At 41.2% G+C, this 22781-nt stretch overlaps 1 long non-coding RNA gene across 2 annotated transcripts in view; it reads right to left on the bottom strand.

The window, feature by feature from the left end:
* Window positions 1-18273: 18273 nt before the first annotated feature.
* LOC114814776 overlaps window positions 18274-22781 on the bottom strand; it is a 29360-nt gene continuing 24852 nt past the window's right edge. The window contains exons 2-3 of one of the 2 annotated variants that reach the window (XR_003762579.2): window positions 21726-21921; window positions 18274-18339 (exon numbers count right to left, since the gene is read on the bottom strand). This is a non-coding gene — a long non-coding RNA (uncharacterized LOC114814776). The remainder of the gene's footprint in view (window positions 18340-21725; window positions 21922-22781) is intronic. The other variant, XR_003762580.2, reaches the window with a different exon arrangement.

A 22781-nucleotide genomic window follows, 5' to 3' on the forward strand; every position in this document is an offset into this window, starting at 1 on the left:
AAAAGGATCAAATGATGCTGAATGCCTGGGTAGCAATTGTAATGATGGAATAAGGGGAAAGCTCTACAAGACACAATGCAGAAGGAATTGTGGGTCATTCATTAGTTTGATCAACAGCACTGCCCAGATTGATAACATCTCTCCCTTCCTCCTATGCCCCCTCTTCATTTTACATGATGTAGGGTATTATTAAGTAATACTTCTCTGAAAATAATTAGAAAAACAACTCTAAGTATTCTGGAAACATGACAAAAAACTTGGAAACAAATGAAGATGACTCATTCTGTGATCAAATTTTACTGCAAATTTTAGAAAGCTTTATGAAGGAAATGGCATGAATCAGTTCAAACTTTAAAAGTTTGAAGCATATCAATGCCCTTTCTGAACAAATGAAAGAGAATATACACCTCCCTCATTCTCTGTACAGATTGGCCAGTTGAAGTAGGCAGAAACTGCTTCAAATGGGCAATTCTGGTGCCTGGCAATGGGTGCAAAAGCATTTCTGTTTTCCCCTGTTTTCCTGTTCAGAGGGTAAGCAGCTGGACTGACCGCAGAACCCAGGGACACTCACCCACTGCCCCATCTATAGCCTGCCTTGTCTTGGAAAAGCACTGCTTATCAGACAAGGTTCTTGGAATTACGCACACACACACACACACACACACACACACATACAAACACACATACCCCTCCACCACCACTTATGCTCAAGTGGAGTTTTAACCGGTGCTCAACTCAAGATGCTTTTCCTTATATAAGGCTAAGGAATAGAAATAAATGAATAAAAGTGATGAATATAATGCTAATATTTAAGTGCTTACTATATATCACATATATTATTATATATTGAAGAATAAGTGCTTATTATATATTGTCAGCTGTGTGACCCTGGGCAATTCACTTAACTTCTCTGTGCCTCAGTTACCTCATCTGTAAAAGGGGGATGAAGACTGTGAGCCCTACGTGGGACAACCTGATTACCCTGCATCTACCCCAGGGCTTAGAACAGTGCTTGGCACATAGTAAGCGATTAACAAATACCATTATTATTATTATCAAGAAGTACTACAAAAACAGTTCATTCTTTTTGTATTGTAATTTACTACACCAGGGCACTGTCCATGGATTTTTTTTTTATGATTTTTGTTAAGTGCTTACTACTTGCCAGCACTGTCTTAAACCCTGGTGTAGATAGAAGCTAGTCAGTTTTTTGGTTTTAGGTTTGCATCTTTTTTTTAATGGTATTTTTAAGTGCTTGCTATGTGTCAAACACTATTCTAAACACTATGGTAGATACAAGTTAATTAGGTTGGAAACAGCCCATCCTGCATGGTACTCGGTCACCCACTGCCCAGGGATGAGTTCGAGGATCAGCCTTGTTAGAGAGACTCAAGTCAGAAAGGTTGAGCCATACAAAATTTATTCACGTGGGTATTTGAACTTACTTTTCATGAGGAATAACCTTATTTTAATTATTCACACACATCACATTGAACTTCCCTCTTAGGAGGAATACATTTATTTTACTTTAGTGCCCTATACCTGTAAACCCTGCACCCACTCAAACTGAAGTCTTCCCTCTCAGGAGGAATAGACTCATTTAGTTCCTCTCACTTGGTGAAGCGCCTAGCTCCTGCTCGCAAGCACTTCCCACTCCAGAGAAATTCACTTATGTGTTACTAGGATTTTTCCAAAACTACTTGCACTGTGACAGGTGCTTAGCAACTGTTGCCCTTGTGGAATTTTCTCCCGTATCTCAGTGCAACTGGGACAATTCTAAATAAACAGAACAGCAACAAGAAGAAGTAAAAGAACAGTATTTACTCTTCTATTGTCATCACTGAATAGCAACAAAACATGCCCATCATAAATTCTAGGACCACAGAGGCAAAAAGAACATAGAAATTGCATTTTGCCCTATTTAGGATTTCTTCCTATTCATAGCTTTCTTTGGGATGTTCTGTGTGATTTGGAATATCTCTGATCCTTCTTGACAGCCTAAGAATTTATAAACTCTACGCCACGTGCACTACAACTCTTTGCAGAATAGAAGGAGGGTGGTATTGAAAGAATGAAAGATCAACTTTTCAACTTTTCACTCTGTTTCTTCACTCCTATTTTGATCCCAGTTCTACAGTAAATGAGGTTCCATTCTAGATTGCCCTTTTGTAAATATGTTTTTTGAAAACAAAATTTCAGTAGCAGATAGCTACTTGCATTTCTAATGAATTGACATCCTTTCAAGTAAAAGGCTAGTTGTCAAAATCATAAATGCATTTTGCACCAGACTAAACTTTTTCTGTTTCAGAAAGCTTTCTTTTCACCTGCCCTCAACTGACTAATGAATTTGTTAATAGACAGATGAGTCCTCTTTAAATACTACATTTTAGTAGATTTAAGATTGATTTTAATTGTCAGCACACATGTGATTTGTTCTCTTTTAATATTTTAGCATTTTAACATTTTTATTTCATGATAATTCACATTTGGTATAGATAATAAATGATGATTTAAACTATCTCCTGAAATTTTAAGTGTACTGAAGGTTGAGTATAACACCTTAGTAGCCTGTTACACAGAAGATTATACTTTCCACTTGACATTATTAATGAGCTGGTTTCTTTCTTAGACAAACTCTCTGAACTATTCTTGTATTTTTCATTACTTGAGATACAGGGAAATTGCAGTGTTGTCAACTGTGAAGGGAAAGGTAGGTAGAGGAGATGATTTGGGAAGGAAGAAGATGAATTCAGTTTTGTATCTATAAGGAATGTAGAGCTGTTTGGACATCCAGGTATAGATGTTTTGGAGGCAGGAGAAAGGGCTAATAGGATAGATATGTATAAGATTGGTAGTTGAAGCTGTGGAAACTTTGACCTTGCCAAAGGAATGAGTGTAGATTGAGAAGAGGACCCAGAAGAGAACCTTGAGGAATGGAGAGAGTCAAAGCAGGAAAGCCAAGAAAGAACAAAGTAAAAAAAATCTAGATTACATGGTGTTTCACAGAAAAAGAATCAATCAACCAATGCAGTAGTGTATGATCAATGGTTTCAAAGGCAGACAGAAAATCAAGGTAGATTAGAATACAAGAAAGTCTGTTATATTTGGAAAGAAGCTGATCATTGGTGACCTTGGAGAGTGAAGGAGGTGGAAACAGGATTGTAAAGGATCAAGAAAGGAGTTGGAGGAATGAAAATGGAGGCAGTGGATAAGAGTTTATAAAGGAATGGGAGGAGAAATATGGGGTCAAACTGAATGGGGACAGTAGAGTGGGAACAAAAGAAGGATATGGGGGTATGTTTGAAGACATTGGGCATAAAGTCATAGAGAAGTGGGGAGAAAGAGGGAGAAGTTGAAAATGACAGTCAAAAAGAAGTTGATTCAAATATTTCTAGAATTTAGTGTAGCTAGTTACAAGAGGAGGGAGTGGACTTTGATAGCAGTTGGGAGAACTCTCAAGAGGTGGCTGAGAAGGATGAGAGATGTTCAGGTGAGAGGAAGTTAGGAAAAGGAGGTGGAGATTTTGGGCTGCCTCCATCTTATACTTTCAATTTTCTCAGGAGAGGAGTTGGTAATGTCAACAAGGGGAGAGAAAAGGGAGTTGGGAGTACCGGAGTTTCAGGAAAGAGTTTAAGGTCTGAAATAGTGAGGCAGTGGGTATGGAAGTCAGTGAAGGCAATGGCTATAGGAGTCAATGATGGAGGAGAAGTATTGTTGCTGAGTAGTAGAGAGGGAGGAGTTCCCTTTAGACAGTTAGCTCGTTATGGGCAGGAATGTGTCTGTTGTTACACTGTACTCTGCAAGAATGTGTCCGTTGTTATATTGTACTCTCCCAAGTGCTTCATACAATGCTTTGCATACAGTAAGTGCTCAATAAATATAATTGAATGAATGAATCAATGAATGGGGGGGATGAAATTGAATTGGGAAAAGTCAGTCTGATGCCTGAATTTCTGCCAATGGCATCGAGGAAGCATATTCTGGAGTTGATCCAGGGCTGGGGATTGGTGTTGAGAAGTTGGTGGAAAGGCAGAGGAACAAGGAAGTTTTTTTACAATGAGGGGAGAGTGAGGGCATGAATTTGTGAAACAATAGAGGGGAGGTTGGTTAAAGAATCCAAATGGGCATGATGGCGTGGTATAAGTGAAGAGAATAAAGATAAGCTGGACATTCATCTTTACTCCTGAATCAGACTTCTAATCACTCCAACATATTTTTATATTGTGCAAAATTCTTACTCTTCTATATTTTACTAATGTTTAGTCCCCTACAGTTACTTTATAAATATGATTTATGTTAATTGGGAGAGCACATTTTGAGGGAAGGGGAAACATGAGAGAAAGATGGTTAGAAGGCTGAGTCTAGAGAGTGGGATTTCAGAGTCGATGAGGTTAGTAAACTCATTGTGGGCAAGGAATGTGTCTGTTATATTGCTGTGTTGTACTCTCCCAAGCACTTAGTACAGTGCTCTGCACAGAGTAAATGATCAGTAAATACGATTGATTAATAAAATGACTAATGATGATGAGATCAAGCCTGTATTCAAGTTTGTGAGTGGGGTAGAGCAGGGAATAGGCAGAGTTGAGGAGTTTGAGGAAGTGGGTGGCTTGTGAGACCACAGGAAATATCCAAATGGATGATGAAGTCCCTGAGGATCAGTATAAGAGAGGAGAAGAGAAGAAAGATGAGAAAGGCAATAAAATCACAGGAACCAGGACTCATTCATGGCTGAAGAGAGTACAGCATAAAGCAGACACTGCTGCACGACCAGAGTCTAGCTGGAATTTCACTGTTTCCCTGTTTAAATGACTGAGGATCCAATTGAAGTTCTATCTGAGATTCAGTCTTTTGGCATTTGAAAGGAATCAGTGGTGACTCACTACCATTAAAGCAGTGCTCATTGCAACATAATTCCTCTGGACAAGATATTTGAGGAGGCTATGACAGCAACACAAATAAGCAGTTGCTGTATGGGGAACTGAAATGGGTCCCATGTGAAATAGACAAGTGGACTAAATTTTTAAAGACATGGTGAAGGAGAGTTTCAAACAATGTATGTAACAAATACAGTGGAATGTTAGGAGATTACAGAAGCAGACAGATCACTCTGACAAATTTGGGTAAAAGGTTACTACCCTCACAAAGATCGACATAAAAAGAAAACAGATAGTACCCAAGTGAACAAACCCATTAGTGCTATAGAGATTCTTTAATGCATCATGTGTGAGGGTGTGTTGATGCCATATTGACCTTTTTACTACCATGATCCTGATGTTGAAAAGATCTCACTCAGGCACATTATCTTTAAATGTGAAATCAACCATCAGTTGTATTTATTGAGCACTTACTGAGCACAGAACACTGTTCTTAGCACTAGGGAGAGTACAGTATAACAGAATTGGAAGAACATCCCATTTTACAGAGGTTCAGTGATTTGCTCAAGTTCACACAGCAGGTTAGTGTCAGAGCAGGGATAAGAACCCAAGGATTCAAGCTCTCATGGTCAATAATTTTTTTTTTAAAGTGGAAAAAAAGGAGGCAACTATTTAGGCAACTCTAGTTGTTAATGTTGTGTTTGTTTCTTCCATTAGAGAAAGACTTCCCTGTGGGATGTTCTAAAATAACAACAATGTTAGAAAGATGGGAAATTACTGAACTTCAGTGATAGCAATGGTATTTAATGAGCATCCGGTGGGTTCAAAGTGCAATCGATAATATTTATTGATCACGTACTGTATGCACTGCACTGTGGTAAGCATTTGGGAGAGAGACAATATGACAGAGTTGGTAGACATGTTCCCTGCCCACAGCAATCTTACAGTCTAGAGAGGGAGACAGACATTAATATAAATATGAGAAGCAGCATGGAGTAGTGGATAGAGCAAAGGCGTGGGAGTCATGGGTTCTGATCCCAGCTAATAATAACAACAATGATGGTATTTGTTAAGTGCTTATTATGTGTTAAACATCGTTCTAAGTGCTGGGGTAGATAGATACAAACTAATCAGGTTGGATACTGTCCCTAACCCACATGGGGCTTAGAGTTTACTCCCGTTTTACAGTTGCAGAGTGAAGTAAAGTGAAGAGAGGAGTCAAGTTGCTTGCTCAAGGTGACAGAGCAGAAAAGTGGCAGAACTGGGATTAGAACTGAAGACCTTCCGACTCCCAGGCCCATGCTCTATCCACTGGGTCATGCTGCTTCCCATTGGTATTTGTTAAGCATTTACTGAGTGCCAGCACTGCACTAAGCACTTGGAAGAGGACAATATAGTCCTGCTTACAACCTACTGAAGGACACAAGCAATTAAATAAATTACCGAGAGGGAAAGCAGAGACTAAGGGAATATCTAGCAGTGCCTGGGGGTGAGGTGAATATTTAAAGTCCTAGAGGGTGTGCAAGCAAGTGCAGAAGGAGAAACGAGATAGGGAGATGAGAGATGGCTGAGGGAAGCACTGGAGGAGGAGGATACAAGCTAATTGGTTTGGACACAGTCCTGTCCCATATGGGCTCACAGTCTTAATTCCCTTTTACAGAGGAGGGAATTGAGGCCCAGAGAAGTGAAGTGACTTGCCCAAAGTCACCCAGCAGACAAGTAATGGAGCTGGAATTAGAACCCAGGTCCTGTGGCAACAGCATTGATGACAACAGTTGCCCCTCCAGTCTGGGCTTTTGGACCTACAAGAGCAGATTGGCCTGTGTGTGCATTTGTGTGTGTTTACCCTCCCTCTTCTCTCATAATAATGTTGGCATTTGTTAAGCGCTTACTATGTGCAGAGCACTGTTCTAAGCACTGGGGTAGATACAGGGTAATCAAGTTGTCCCAGGTGAGGCTCACAGTTAATCCCCATTTTACAGATGAGGTAACTGAGGCACAGAGAAGTTAAGTGACTTGTCCACAGTCACACAGCTGACAAGTGGCAGATCCGGGAGTCGAACTCATGACCTCTGACTCTGAAGCCCAGGCTCTTTCCACTGAGCCACGCTGCCCTCCCTCCCTCTCTCTCTCTTACCTTCCCTTCCTCTCTCACTCTTGTCCTCCCTCCCTCTCTCATTCTGTCCCTTCCCCCTTCTCTCTTGTCCTCCCTCCTTTTCTCTCTGTCTCCCCTTCGTCTCTCTCACCATCTCATTCCTCATCCTCCTTTCTCTCTCACCCTTCCTCTCTCTCTCTCACCCTCCCTCTCTATCTCACACTCTCACCCTCTTTCTCTTTTCCCCTCTCCTCTCCCTTGCCCTTCCTCGCTCTACCTCTCTCTCCCCCACCTCCCCCACGCCCTTGCCCTCCCTCTATCTCCCTGTGCTTTCTCTATGCATTCAGTAATATGTTCCCCATCTCTGTCTTTCTCTGCTTCTGTTTACCTCAGTCTCTTTCTTACTTGGCTTTCTTCCCACATCTCCTTATGGAAGCTTTACCAATTAGTACAGGATCTGGAGCACATAAACAAAGATAGTCCTATTCACCAATGCATTTCTTTTGGTTCTATTTAATGCAAACATTGTTATGTTAGCTAATAATTAATTACTTATTAATGATTTGAAGGGCTTTGTTTTAATTGGGTCTACTGCGTCAGTGGGCAAGCATTTAATGGCATCATCAACAAGAATGCTTGTTGTGGAAAGGGAACGTGTCTACTAACTCTGTTCTAATTGTACTTTCCCAAATGCTTAGTACAGAGCTCTGCAGCTCTGCACACAGTAAGTGCTCAATAAATATGAATGATTTGTTGATTGATTAGTGTTTAAACACATCCCTTTTTAAAATGCCTAGTCATTCCATAACTACAAGAAAATTATTCCCAGAGAAGAAAATGCATTGCCTGCATAGATGCTAAGCAGCCTGACCTGTTGGGCCTGGGAGTACAAAGGACCTGGGTTCTAATTCTGGCTCTGCCACTTGTTTGCTGTTTGACTTGGGGCAAATCACTTTACTTCTCTGGGCCTCAGTTACCAAAAAGTGTGAGCCCCATGTGGGAAAGAGATTGTATCCAAACTGATTTGCTTGAATCAATGTCAAAGCTTAGTACAGTGCCTGGCACACAGAAAGCATTTAGCAAATACCACTATTAATAATATAATTATTAATAATAAACATAAAATTGTATTCCTATACATAAAGATACATGAAGTCCTAGAAATAAGAATGATTCTTCAACTACTGTTCTAGATGTCATAGGAAATGTGGAATGGTAGCCATAGCACCCCCCAAAATTATGCTAATTCAGATCCAAAATATAATATCTCATGCTTTTGTGCTGTATTTTCCATAACTTGTTTTAGGGAATAAAAGGCTTCCACCAAAGCTTCTTCATTATTTCACAAACATTTTCTTTGAAAGAGATCAAGTAAGCTTTCCTTTGTGTGTATCATTTCTTCGATGGGACCCTTAAATAGGATTTCTTGTTCTCAATGTCTTTATCATAAAATTTTATTGCTCCTTAAAAAATATTACTTCTAACTAAATTATGCTTCAGGGTCTTTTCATTTGCACTATGCCTCCACTGCCTCGGTTTACCATTCTAACACTTTGCCTCTGGTGCCAATTTCCCCTCCCTAGTTTCCACCCATCTTCCCTTACCAATTATCCAGTAATGAGTTCAATTTTCACGTGCTGTTGGAAGTGAGGTATTTTGCTAAATACAAAATATAGAGATAATTAGTTTTTTCATTATTCCAATCCACTCTTGGCTCCAGTTAGATTTAAATCTTGGCACTGTGGAAACAATCATTTTCAAGGTGTTTTGTCTGAAACAGAAAGTGGAGACATTCTGGAAAGAATGTACAGAAAAAAAATTGAAGCAGACTGTTAAAGCAGTCCAAAAAATTTGAGTATGGCATGCCTAATTCTTAAATTTAAGCAGGTCATCCTTTCCTACAGATAGGGCAGTAATCTTTCTTTTTTTAATTTCCCTTGAGTATTTTGTAGTTTAATTAATGGTTGCCATGTGCTTTGAAACATTCCAATAAAAGTACTATAGTTGTTTTTTACTACAGTTTGTTGTTAGCACTTGGAATTTGCTAGATTAACAAAGGAAATATCCATCCCTTCTGATTTGCCCTCAGCATTCCTCTCTCAAAACAGACAACTACAATTTTATCCACATGCATGTAAAGTCAGACTTATAGATTTTAGAAGACCATTTGCCAAAGTGCTTCAGATAAAGAACACAGTCAATTGCAGATTTGTTCATTACTGGGAATACATAATCCTCTTTAGGATTCTTCATAGATTTGGTCATTTGAAGGTAATTACAAAACTGCTTTCTGGCATATGAATTGTAGCCTAATTAGAACAGCCTCTAGGCAGCCACAGTGATGATGTTGGATAAGCAGCATTTTTAATTCCCCAAATGCTACTATGCTCTCTGCAGTTTTGCTGATTTCTTGTGTTTTCTGCCAATTTAAACTACTTTGTGGTTTAAGTATGACTCAATGCTTTAGGGAAAGATTTCCTAGAAAAATCAGCAAATGCTCTATTTTCAAGACTTCTTGTATATATGCAAATTAATGAAATAATCGAGAGTTCCTGTCGAAATTTATATGAAAGTATAAATGTTGCGGACCTTGTTTAGAATGCTAATTGGAATTTCAGATTTTAGACAGTGCAATACAGTCTCAAACCTCAGCCACCCACCCCATTTCTTAAAATGTGGTCACTGAGAGCTCCCCACAAAATCCTCACCTCTTACAGAGGAGCAGCACTGATATATAGTGCACTGAACTCAGTGTGAGGCAGCCAGTTTTGACAGCAGGGCATACAAAAGATGCCAAATTCTGCCCTAGTCCCCTCACCACTGTTATTTCTGCTTTCATAATTACCTCATAAATGATCAAATTCCCTCAATGTCCCCATATTTGAACATTCCCATGCCACCATTACCATTCTCCCTCAAAAGCCCAAATCTTGAAATAATCCTAGAATCATCTCTCTCCTTCCTCCCATATATTCAGTCAGTCACCAAATCCTGTCAGTTCTTTGTTCACAACATCTCCAGAATCCACCCCTTCCTCCCATCTCCAGTGCTGCTACACTGGTTTGAGCACTTGTCATATCCTGTCTCAACTACTGCATTAGCCTCCTCACCTCTCTTCTTCCAACATTTCCCTTTTCTAATCCATATTTCACTCTGCTGCCTATATCATTTTCTAAAACCTAGTGCTGCTCATTCCTCAAAAACCTCTAGTGGTGCCCATCTATCTCCTCAGAAAATATGTATGTATTTTACCATCAAGCACTTTATCATCTCTTTCCTATTTACTATACAGTTGCACATCAACTATTCTTTATCTTCTCCATCCCTCCTGAGTCACCTGTGAATTTAAGTTTTGTGCTCTATAAGCACTCTGATACTCACCTCATTCCTAGCCTCACAACGCTTTTGTATAGATCCTATTCTTTGTTGCTTCCATTCAATGTAATTTATTTTAGTGTCTGTCTCTCCCTCATTATTTTAAGCTCCTTTTGGGGCAGGGAAAGTGACTACCAAAAAAAAAAAATTCCAATGGCTGCCCATACACCTCCACATCAAACTGAAACTCCTTAACAATGGATTTCAAGGCATTCAGTAAGCTCTCTCTCTCCTATCTAACCTCACTGATATTTTAATACAACCCAACCTGCACACTCTGCTCTTCTAACACCAACCTACTCACTGTACTTCAGTCTCATCAATACCACTACCGACCTCTTGCCCACATGCTCCCTCATGTCTGGAGCTCCCTCCCCTTTCATATCCAACAGTCCATCACTCTCCCCACCTTCAAAACTTTCCTAAAATCCTATATTCTCCAGAGGCCTTCCCAGACTCATCCCTTTACTTTCCCTATCTGCCTTACCCTGAGTCTACTATTTATTTGGCTGTGTAACTCTTGAGTATTTTGAGCCTCACCCCAGGCCCACAGTGCTTATGAAAATATTCCTATATTTGACTATTTCCCTTATCCTTCCTACTATTCCTCTCTAAACTCCTTGAGCTAACTGCCACTGCCTCCACTTCTCTCCTTGATCTCCTCCAGTCAGATTCTGATCCTTCAGTCTCAGGAAACTGCCATCCCTATGGTCACCAAAGACCTCTTTTTTGCCAAATTCACTGATCTATCCTAATGCTTCTCCATCTTTTAGGCATCTTTGACTCTGTGGATCACCCCCTTCTCTTGGAAACATTATCTAAACTTGGCTTCATTGACACTGTCCTTTCTTGACTCCCCTCAACCTCTTTGACTACTCATGCTCAGTCTCTTTTTCAGGCTCCTTCTCTGCCTCCACCTGCTAATAGTGGGAATCCTTCAAAACTCACTTTTTTGTCCCCTTCTAGTCTCCATCTACACCCACACCCTTGAAGAATAATTTGCTCATATGGTTTCAACTACCATTTCTACAAAGATGATTCTCAAATCTTGCTCTCCAGCATGACTCCTCTCCTTCTCTGCAGTCCCACATTTTCTGCTGCCTTTAGGACATCTCTACTTGGGTGACTGGCCTACACCTCAAACTTAACATGTCCAATACAGAACTCATCTCCCCACCCAAAGCCCATGCACCCCCTTCTTTCTCTATAGACAACACCACTAACCTTCTGGTCTCACGAGCCCATAAATTTGGCATTATTCTTTGCTCATCTCTCTCATTCAGCTCACATATTCAATCTGTCACCTTTTAATTCTACCATTACTAAATTGTTGAAATATGTCCTTTCTCCACCTAAACTGCTACTATTCTGATTCAAGTACTTACAGATCCCATCTTGACTTTTACATGAGCCTCATGACATATCTCTATCTCTCCCTATTCCTGTACTACTTTATTCTGATGCCTGGATTGTTTTTCTAAAAAAAACCAATTCATATCACATCTCTCCATACCTTAAAAACCTACAGTCGTTGTCCATCCACTTCCACATCAAACAGGAACTCCTCACCATCAGCTTTAAACCACTCAATCAGGTCTCCCCCTCCTATCTTAACTCACTGATTTCTTATTACAACCAGCCTGCATGCTTCGCATCGACAATCCTAACCTACTCAGTGTACCTCCATCTTGTCTATCTTGCTACTGACCTGTTGCTCACATCTTCCCTCTAATCTGTAATTTCCTCCACCTTCATTCATGCATTCATTCATTCAATCATATTTTTGAATAGTAACTATGTGCAAAGCACTGTATGAAAGGCTTAGGAGAGTACAGTATAACAATAAACAGACACATTACCTGCCCACAATGAGTTTACAGTTTAGAGAGGGAAACTGACATTAATATAAGTGAATAGATAAATTTTGGATATGTACATAAATTCTGTGACAGACCACCACCTTCAAAGCTTTACTAAAATTGCAACTGCTTCATGAGGTCTTCCCTGACTCAGGCTCTCATTTCTTTGATCCTTTTCCTTCTATGTCACCTATGCACCTGTAACTATATCCTTTAAGCAGCTTGTAATTACCCTACCTTTTGCCCCACAGCATTTAAGTACATATCCATAAATTACTTGGAAGTCTGTCTCCCTCTCTGGACTCTATGTTCCTGATAAACTGGCAATTTGTCTACAGACTTGGTTGTATTGTACTCACCAAGCACTTAATATAGTGCTCTGCACACAGTGCTCAGTAAATACCCTAAATTCATTGATAAATAATCTGTAGTAATTTAAGGGAAAAGTCCCATTAGATTTGAAACTCCTTGAGGGCAGGGACCATCTCTCTTGCTTTGCAGTATTTTCTTGTGGTTAGTACAATGGTTAGTACAGTTCTCTATAAATAGGAGGTGCTGAACAAAATATTTTGATTTGTTGAGATAAGTGATTAACTAGTATCTCTAAATCTTCACTTTTCTAAACTTCACCAAAGAAAAATCTCCATCTCATCATTCCTTTTTCATAATATATTTATCAATTTTGGTAATTATTATGGAATTTTAATTTGTCATTTAAGGCTATGTATACAATGAGTTTTCTTAATTGGACTTAATTTTCATTAATGCTAAGGACTTAATTGAATTTGTGGTAATGAGGTAACAGCATTTGCATTTCACATTAATCTTCTAATATGCTAATTATGAGGCATTTCATTTTCATTATTTTTTATAAAATCCAACTGCTAAGTGTTGAAAAAATCAGAGAAGAATATAATATTGTGAGGAATGGTCTCTTTTTGTGTTGAACTTTTTCATTCTCATTGGAGCTAGTGTTGGGTCATTTCCTATCTCCCTACTACCCTTCCTTTCCAAAATCCTACAACGAGTCGTCTACAATCGATGCCTAGAATTCCTTAACTCCCATTCTCTCCTAGACCCCCTCCAATCTGGCTTCCGTCCCCTCCACTCTACCGAGACTGCTCTCTCTAAGGTCACCCGTGACCTCCTTCTTGCCAAATCCAATGGCTCCTACTCCATTCTGATCCTCCTTGACCTCTCTGCTGCCTTTGACACTGTCGACCATCCCCTCCTCCTCCATACCTTATCTCACCTTGGCTTCACGGACTCTGTCCTCTCCTGGTTCTCCTCTTACCTCTCTGGCCGATCATTCTCGGTCTCCTACGCTGGAGCCTCCTCCCCCTCCCATCCTTTAACTGTTGGAGTTCCTCAAGGGTCAGTTCTTGGCCCCGTTCTGTTCTCCATTTACACTCACTCCCTCGGTGAACTCATCCGCTCTCATGGCTTTGACTACCATCTCTACGCAGATGACACGCAGATCTACATCTCCGCCCCTGTCCTCTCCCCCTCCCTTCAGGCTCGCATCTCCTCCTGCCTCCGGGACGTCTCCACCTGGATGTCGGCCGCCACCTAAAACTCAACATGAGCAAGACTGAGCTCCTCATCTTCCCTCCCAAACCCGGTCCGCTCCCAGACTTCTCTATCACCGTGGATGGCACGACCATCCTTCCCGTCTCTCAGGCCCGCAATCTCGGTGTCATCCTTGACTCGTCCCTCTCGTTCACCCCACACATCCTATCCGTTACCAAGATCGGCTGGTTTCACCTCTACAATATCGCCAAGATCCGCCCTTTCCTCTCCACCCAAACGGCTACCTTACTGTTACGGGCTCTCGTTATATCCCGGCTAGACTACTGTGTCAGCCTTCTCTCTGACCTCCCTTCCTCCTCTCTGGCCCCGCTCTGGTCTATTCTTCACTCCGCTGCCCGGCTCATCTTCCTGCAGAAACGATCTGGGCATGTCACTCCCCTTCTTAAACAACTCCAGTGGTTGCCTATCGACCTCCGCTCCAAACAAAAACTCCTCACTCTAGGCTTCAAGGCTCTCCATCACCTCGCCCCTTCCTACCTCTCCTCCCTTCTCTCTTTCTACCGCCCATCCCGCACCCTCCGCTCCTCTGCCGCCCACCTCGTCACCGTCCCTCGGTCTCGCCCATCCCGCCGTCGACCCCTGGGTCACGTCCTCCCGCGGTCCTGGAACGCCCTCCCTCCTCACCTCCGCCAAACTGATTCTCTTTCCCTCTTCAAAACCCTACCTAAAAATCACCTCCTCCAAGAGGCCTTCCCAGACTGAGCTCCTCTTCCCCCTCTACTCCCTCTGCCATCCCCCCTTTACCTCTCCGCAGCTAGAGCCTCATTTTCCCCTTTTCCCTCTGCTCCTCCACCTCTCCCTTCCCATCCCCACAGCACTGTACTTGTCCGCTCAACTGTATATATTTTCGTTACCCTATTTATTTTGTTAATGAATTGTACATCGCCTTGATTCTATTTAGTTGCCATTGTTTTTACGAGATGTTCTTCCCCTTGACGCTGTTTATTGCCATTGTTCTTGTCTGTCTGTCTCCCCCAATTAGACTGTAAGCCCGTCAAACGGCAGGGACTGTCTCTATCTGTTGCCGACTTGTTCATCCCAAGCGCTTAGTACAGTGCTCTGCACATAGTAAGCGCTCAATAAATACTATTGAATTAATGAATGAATAAGTTGCTTTGTGGAAATAATAATTCCAAACGTTTAAATAGGTGAGATAATGAAATGTTTGACAGAGAACTGATACCAAATATAATTATAAAGCATTCCAAATTGTAAGGTTTTTTTTAAAGCCCTAATTTAAGCTTTCCCTCTGTGCTTGTGGGTTTTTGAAGGAATACCACCAAATCTGAATTCCTTTCCATTTTTCTAAGTGTTGACTGCCGAAGTTACTACTTCAAACCTTCACAAAAGGCTATATCTCCAAGATTATGTCAGCCATCTATGCCTCAAAAGACCCTCTCAGTGATGCAGATGTTCAGGAGTCCATTTTAGTGTTTTGTATCTGTTAAAGATTTCTTCCTTGCCTGTGACACAAGTGGTCTACGCCATCCTCACTCTACAGCAGTGATGTAGCTTGTTTTGAAAGCAAGGAAGACAGAGGAAACTTTTAATAACACAGTAAATCAAAACCTCAGACAATGCTACATCCCAGCTGATAATGTGGAGTCAATTGAGAATGGAGTACCTCTTAGCTTCGTAGGAATAAGACACAGAAAGGCAAAAGAGAAAACACCACCAGGCACTACAAACAACAAACATGACAATACTACAAGGGACAGCATTTTTATGTCCACAATATGGTGGGGATATAGGTCCCACAAATGATCTTTTCAGTTACACACATACTCTTAGGAGAATTGCACTATCAGTGATGTCTTCTTTGAATACAAAGGACAACTATTTATGGTAGTGTTTATGACAGTCCTGCTGTTGGTCCTGTGGGAAAAAGCTCTGCTCTGGAAATCAGCAGAAGTGGCATCTAATATCAGTTTTTCCTGCAGCAGACTAATATGAGCAAAAATTGCACATGTACTTTGCAGTAACAATGACGGTATTCACTACATTTCAGGCACAACACTGGCCCAGGGGAGGAAAGAGCCAAGTAAGTCCATGGTGCCCCACCCTGAAGGAAATGTAAATATTTAGCCGAGCCATTCAGAGAGAGGGATTGAGGTGGTGATAGGGGACTCAAGTAGTTGGAGACAAAGATCTTTTTTTTTCTTGGTATTTGTTGAGTGCTTACTATATGCCAAGCACTGTACTAAGTACTGGGGTAAAAAACAAGAATATCAGGTTGGACACAGTTCCTATCCTATATGGGGCTCCCAGTCTTATCCTGTTTTTACAGATGAGATAACTGAGGTCCAGAGAAGTGAAGTGACTTGTCACACAGCAGACAAGTGGCAGAACTGGGATTAGAATTTAGGTCCTTCTGACTCCTGGCCCGTGCTCTATCCATTATGCCCTCCTGCTTCTCCTCTCTCTTGAAGGCAACAGGAGATGGTGAGCTGTATACTTGGGAGAGTAAATTTCATGCTGGTGACCCCCTACAAACCCAGGGCCCCAGGAGAGACATGAGAGGATACTAGGTGAAGGATAGGAAATCCTGGAGCTTTGGGGTCAAGGGATGAGGCTCCTGCCCAACAGGAGGATAAAGGACACCAAGAAACCCTGCTTCTGAATGACTGTAACCTAGGGAGCCCTGACAGAAAAGGAGGAAGGAGCAAAGGAACATGAGTTCCAATATCAATCAATCAAGCAATCATATTTATTGAGCACTTACTACATGCAGAGCACAGTACTAAGACTTTGGGAGAGTACAATTCATCAATAAACAGACACACTCCTTGCCCATAATGAGCTTGCTGTTGCCTCCAGGGATGTACTGAGGGTCCTGGGGATAGGAAGCAGATAATAGATCTCTCTGATCTCCCTTCCTCCTCTCTTGCCCCGCTCCAGTCTATTCTTCACTAGGCTGCCCGGCTCATCTTCCTGCAGAAACGATCTGGGCATGTCACTCCCCTTCTTAAACACATCCAGTGGTTGCCTATCAACCTCCGCTCCAAACAAAAACTTCTCACTCTAGGCTTCAAGGCTCTACATCACCTTGCCCCGTCCTACCTCTCCTCCCTTCTCTCTTTCTACTGCCCACCCCGCACGCTCCGCTCCTCTGCCGCCCACCTCCTCACCGTCCCTCGGTCTCGCCTATCCCACCGTCGACCCCTGGGCCACGTCCTCCCGCGGTCCTGGAATGCCCTCCCTCCTCATCTCCACCAAACTAATTCTCTTCCCCTCTTCAAAACCCTTCTTAAAACTCACCTCCTCCAAGAGCCCTTCCCAGACTGAGCTCCCCTTCTCCCTCTACTCCCTCTACCACTCCCCCTCTTCACCTTTCCGCAGCTTAACCCTCTTTTCCCCTCATTTCCCTCTGCTCCTCCCCCTCTCCCTTCCCATCCCTCCCCCTCTCCCTTCCCATCCCCTCAGTACTGTACTTGTCTGCTCAACTGTATATATTTTCATTACCCTATTTATTTTGTTAATGAAATGTACATCGCCTCGATTCTATTTAGTTGCCATTGTTTTTACGAGATGTTCTTCCCCTTGACTCTATTTATTGTCATTGTTCTTGTCTGTCTGTCTCCCCCAATTAGACTGTAAGCCTGTCGAATGGCAGGGACTCTCTATTTGTTGCCGACTTGTTCATTCCAAGCGCTTAGTACAGTGCTCTGCACATAGTAAGCGCTCAATAAATACTATTGAATGAATGAATTAGATCTAGGGAATGGTGGTGTGACCCAGAATTGGTTTTATTATGACTAAATTAAACTATTCAATATTACTGAAATCTTTGCAAGCTTCCTGCAGCCAACCAAGGGATGGGGATGATAGGCTAGTCCTTGTTGATCCTGTTACCTTCAGGGAGATGCCTGAACTTCAGCTGAAGTGTGTTGGCAGTGATGCGAGTGCCCGGGACCAGGGGGTCACTAAGTTGTACATCCACAAATTGGCATTAGAAAAATTCCAGAACTCATGAAGCATTCCATATTTTTTAACCCTGCCTGGGTACCATGCTCCTCTTATGATAACCTACCTCAACTTCATCTCTCTAGTCATCAACCCTCTGGCTTAGAAATCCCTCCCCTTTCATTTCTGACAGTGAAGGAGGGGTTATCCAGCTCTCTTTTCCCTTTCAAGAATTTTGGTGACAATTTCATATTAGTTTATTACCATGTGTGATTTGGGGGAATCATTACAGGTCAAGTGCTCTTTCATGGCCATATCTCAAGGCTTAATTAAGTGTATACTTAGACTGTAAGCTCACTGTGGGGAGGGAATGTGTCTATTTACTGTTATATTGTACTATCTGAAGTGGTCAGTACAGTGCTGTGCACACAGTAAGAACTCAATAGAAGTCAAGGTACATAAGCAACATCTAGTGAGGTGAGAGTTTGGGCCTTACTTCCCAACAATATTCTACTGAGCATATTTTTCACTGCATAAAACTGCTTGAGAATCTCTTTGTGACATGAGATAAAATCACCTCAAATATACTTCAGCATCAGAGCCCTCTTCGTCAACTCTCCTTATGCACTGTTATGGTTTCATCCTGTAAAATAACAAAATACTGCCTTCAATCTTGCTTAAAATGATACTAAAATATCAGAATATTGTTTTGAGTAATTCATTAATCACTCTATATGATGCTTAAAATTATATCATTTAATCTAATTCTACAGCATCTTCTGCTCTTAATGTTAGAAGATTGTTAAAATTTGTTTTAACCACTAAGCCTTTTTATTCTTGGATGGCAATGAAGCTTCTGTCTTACAGAGTTTGCAATAACCAATCCTAATGATAAAAAAAAATATGATATCAATTTCTCCAAAGCTATTTTTGTTTCAGGAACATCAGATATTTGAGAAATCATATAAACTGCTTTATCTTGCACATTTTGCTTAACAAATTGATAGGATGACTTTCTAATTTTTCAAAGATTTAGAGCATGTCTATTCTTTTCTTAGTTAAAGAATTGTAGTATTAAAAAAACAGAGATAAACATTTTTGCAGTAGTTTCAAAGCTTCTATTCATTATGGGCAGGGAACATATCTGCTAATTTAGTTGTATTGTACTCTCCCAAGCTCGTAGTACAGTGCTCTGCACACCACTGATTGATTAATTCTTCCCACACTATGAAAATTGTATGATTTTTTCCTAGGAAATCCCAAATGCACATCTATTTAAAAATGACAAGCGTGTATCTATTTTACATTTTGAAATGTGTACATGTACAAAAATTTTTATATATCCAAACCAGCCATTTAAATTGGCAGAATATATTCCAACCAGTGTTACTCGAGTAATGTACTAAGCTCTTGGGAGAGTAAAATACAACAGAGTTTGTAGATATCTTCCCTGTCCACAAGGAGTTTATGGTCTAGAAGGGAACACACACATTAAAATAAATTAGTGCTACATTTATAAGTAGCACTAATATATAGCACATTTATACACTTATAAATGCTATGGGGCTAAGGGGTGGGTGAATATTAAGTGCCCAAAGGGCACTTGGGCTGTGAGCCCAGTGAGGAAGAGGCGGTGTTTCACCTGATTATCTTTTATCTACCCTGGCTCCCCCTTTTAGACTGTGAGCCTATTGTTGGGCAGGGATTGTTTCTATCTGTTGCCAAATTGTACATTCCAAGCACTTAGTACAGTGCTCTGCACACAGTAAGCACTCAATAAATATGATTTAAAGAATGAAAGAATGAATGAGAAGCAGCATGGCCTAGTGGAAGGAGCACAGGCCTGGGAGTCAGAGGACTTTGGTTTTAATTCTGGATCTGCTACATGTCTGCTGTGGGAACTTGGGCAAGTCACTTAACTTCTCTCTGCCTCAGTTACTTCATCTCCTTGGTAGACTATTAGCCTCATGTAGCACAAGGACTCTGTCCAACGTAATTAACTTGTACCAACCCCAGAACATACTACAGAGCTTGTTTTAAAATAAATGGTATTTAAGTGCTTACAGTGTGCCAGCCACTGTACTAAGTTCTGGGCTATATATAAGCTAATCAGGTAGGACACAGTTTTTGTCCCAAATGCAACTCACAGTCTTAATTCCTTGAAACAAGTATCATTAAAGAAAAAAAAAGAAACACATGGGAGGACAGGGATCGTTGGGAAGATGAAGAGTTATGTTTGAGATGTTGGCAGGACATCCAAGTAGAGATGTCCTGAAGGCAAGAGGAAATATGTGACTTCAGAAAAGGAGAGAAGTCAGGGCTGAGAAGTTAGATTTTACAGGGTTATGCTGTGTGAAAAGTTGAAATAATTCTATAAGGCTTTGAGAGAGGAGCCTATGGAATGATGCAAGGCAGATTGGTGCATAAAGCTCTAGGTATAGCCTTGCTCTAGCTCTCTGTTAGACCCCTGGATAGTTCTCTGTGGGTGCTGCTAGTGCTTGCCCAGCCCTTGGGGCCATGCTGAGGAGTGAAAGGGAAGGAAAGGAGAAGGAAATAATGCTGTGGAAGTGGTCTGAGAAGAACCAGAAAAAACAGTATTACAAGGCTAAGGAATGAAGCTCTGAGATAGTTTGTCTGGATTTACCCTACCCTGCTCCAATCCCCCTTCACGGCCCCCTGAAGGGCATTCAGCTGCTCCACCTTCTCATGAATCCATTCCATCCACACAGGTGGGCCGTATCCCAGATAGGAAGGTGCCATCCTTGACATGTGGGTGGAATGAATCTGATGTCTGGGACTGGTGGCCAGGACTGATAATTCTCTTTCTAAGAGGCCCTGCACCAGAGCCCATTCTCTTGGAACTTCTTCCAGGCACGAATGGAAAACAGCAGGGCCACCGTCTTCTGCTATGTTCATCTTGACCTAAGTTTCATAAAAGTCTTGGACACCACAGAGGTAGACAACAGCATGCCAGAGCAATAGAATCCATGAGCTAAAGGAATATGAGAAGCAGCATGGAGTAGTAGATAGAGCAGGGGCCTGGGAGTCAGAAGGTCATAGCTTCTAATCCCAGCTCTGCCACTTGTCTGCTGTGTGATCTTGGCCAAGTCACTTCACTTCTCTGGCCCTCAGTTACCTCAGCTGTGAAATGGGGATTGAGACGGTGAGTCCTACGTGGGACAGGGACTGTGTCCGGCCCAATTTTCTTGTACCTACCCCAGCACTTAGTACAGAGCCTGGACCATAGTAAGCACTTTACAAATACCATTATCATTATTATTATTACTATTCAGCTACTGAACAAATGGTAGAGCAATAGGAACTTTCAAACCAAGATGTGTGAGACTCGACAAAGGATAAGACAAGCAAGCTACTAGCATTTAAAATCAATTTGCCTGTGAAGTGACAGGCTTTACCTGCTTTTTTAATATATTTCAGAAGATGAGGGCGAGTAGTGGTTTGCCCTATCTGAAGAGAAAGCAAGTCCTGTCAGGATGAAGGGTTTTGAGCAAGAGATTGGTGGAAAGAAATACCAGAATGAGTCTGTGAGTAGGTTGGTTTGAGAGAAGTTAAGAGTATGAGCTCAGGTGTAAAGGGAGAAAAGCATGGCTAAGAATGGCAGAGCTGATTGTCTAAAAACCACTTGTCAAGAGTGTTTGTTTGTTTCAAAGAGCAATGGGTAACCATTAGAGGATATTTTTTTCTGTAAAAGAAAAGCTAGAAAATAGATTGGGGGCATACACAATATCTTTTATCACTCTTTTTCATTTAACAACTTTTCAATTTCTAAGTGGCATCTTGTCGAGCATAAAGGATAAAGGAGGGTGAGGGAGCATTGAGGGGGTCAAGGTGATGGGGGACAAGGGTGAGAGATGGGGAACATTAAAGATGAAAGCCTCAAGAAGTGGAGATGATTGGGCTGGGTGTAGGGGTTACAGGGGATGGTTATACTTCCCTGGCAAATTTGCAAAATTATAGAAGCAATTTTCACAAAGTTGACAGGGAACTAGTATATCTAGGCCTGCCTACCTCCTGGCTGCTTTGGAAGCTTGTCTCTTGGGTCCTGATAGAGGCTCAGTGTACTTCTGTCTGACTGTAGCTGATAAGGAGTCTTGGCCCCATCTCTCTTCTTGTAAAATTTGATTACCGTATGTCTTTAATGTCCCTTGGCCTTTCTTCAGTGTTCCACATGTAAATAGCTTCTTCAGATTCCTAATAATAAATCCTGCCATATAAGATGGAAAATCAGAAAGAAAGAATATAAGCCATTCGCAGTCAGGAAGTTTTGCTTTTTTTCCCCAGAATTTTGGGGTTTATACCCTATCCTTTCACCTCCTTAAACTGGTTTACTGCTTGGATCATGAGGTCCAAGATAAAATAAGGGCAATGAGGTTTAGCAACTTTGTACTTTATCAAGAAACTGTTTTGCAATAATCATTTTCAAGTTTATGATTAGCTGAGGCAGTAATTTACAGAGAAAATGTCCACGATCATAACAAATGTCAATCACAGTAAAATAAGCTAAAGGGAAGAGAAGGAAGTGGTGTATTGTTTGTTACGTAGCCCTTACCAGAGATGTACCAATGAAACCTCTATTGAAGAATTTGCTCTGTGAAGGAGATTGAACCTTTAGCAAACATTCATCATTTCCCAATTTTATTCTCCCCTTTCCCTGTCTTTGAGTGTGACAAGCACCAGGTTCCAAGGTTACAATTCATATCTCATTCTTGCTCATCTAGCTAATGAGGTCAGGCTGAAACAGGCATTTTCGATTCACATAAAGACAGTGCAGGGAATCAAAGAATACTTAAATCTCAACTTGTTGCAACCATGGCTGCCTTTATGGACCTTGGAAAATCACTTAATTACTTTCCCTATAATTTTTTCTTTTTCTGAAATGGAGAAAACAATGCATACTGGCATCCCAGAGGTATAAGAGAGACTTCAGAACACTTGAAAGTGAAACAAAAACAACCCTTCAAAACAGAATGACAAAAATAATATATGTTAAGTACTATGATTGCTAATGCTGCTGCACTTTTTTTAAAAACACATTCTGTTTATTAAATGGCTTCTTCCACAGGT

The sequence above is a fragment of the Ornithorhynchus anatinus genome, chromosome 10, assembly GCF_004115215.2.
Source record: "Ornithorhynchus anatinus isolate Pmale09 chromosome 10, mOrnAna1.pri.v4, whole genome shotgun sequence".
Lineage (NCBI taxonomy): Eukaryota > Metazoa > Chordata > Mammalia > Monotremata > Ornithorhynchidae > Ornithorhynchus > Ornithorhynchus anatinus.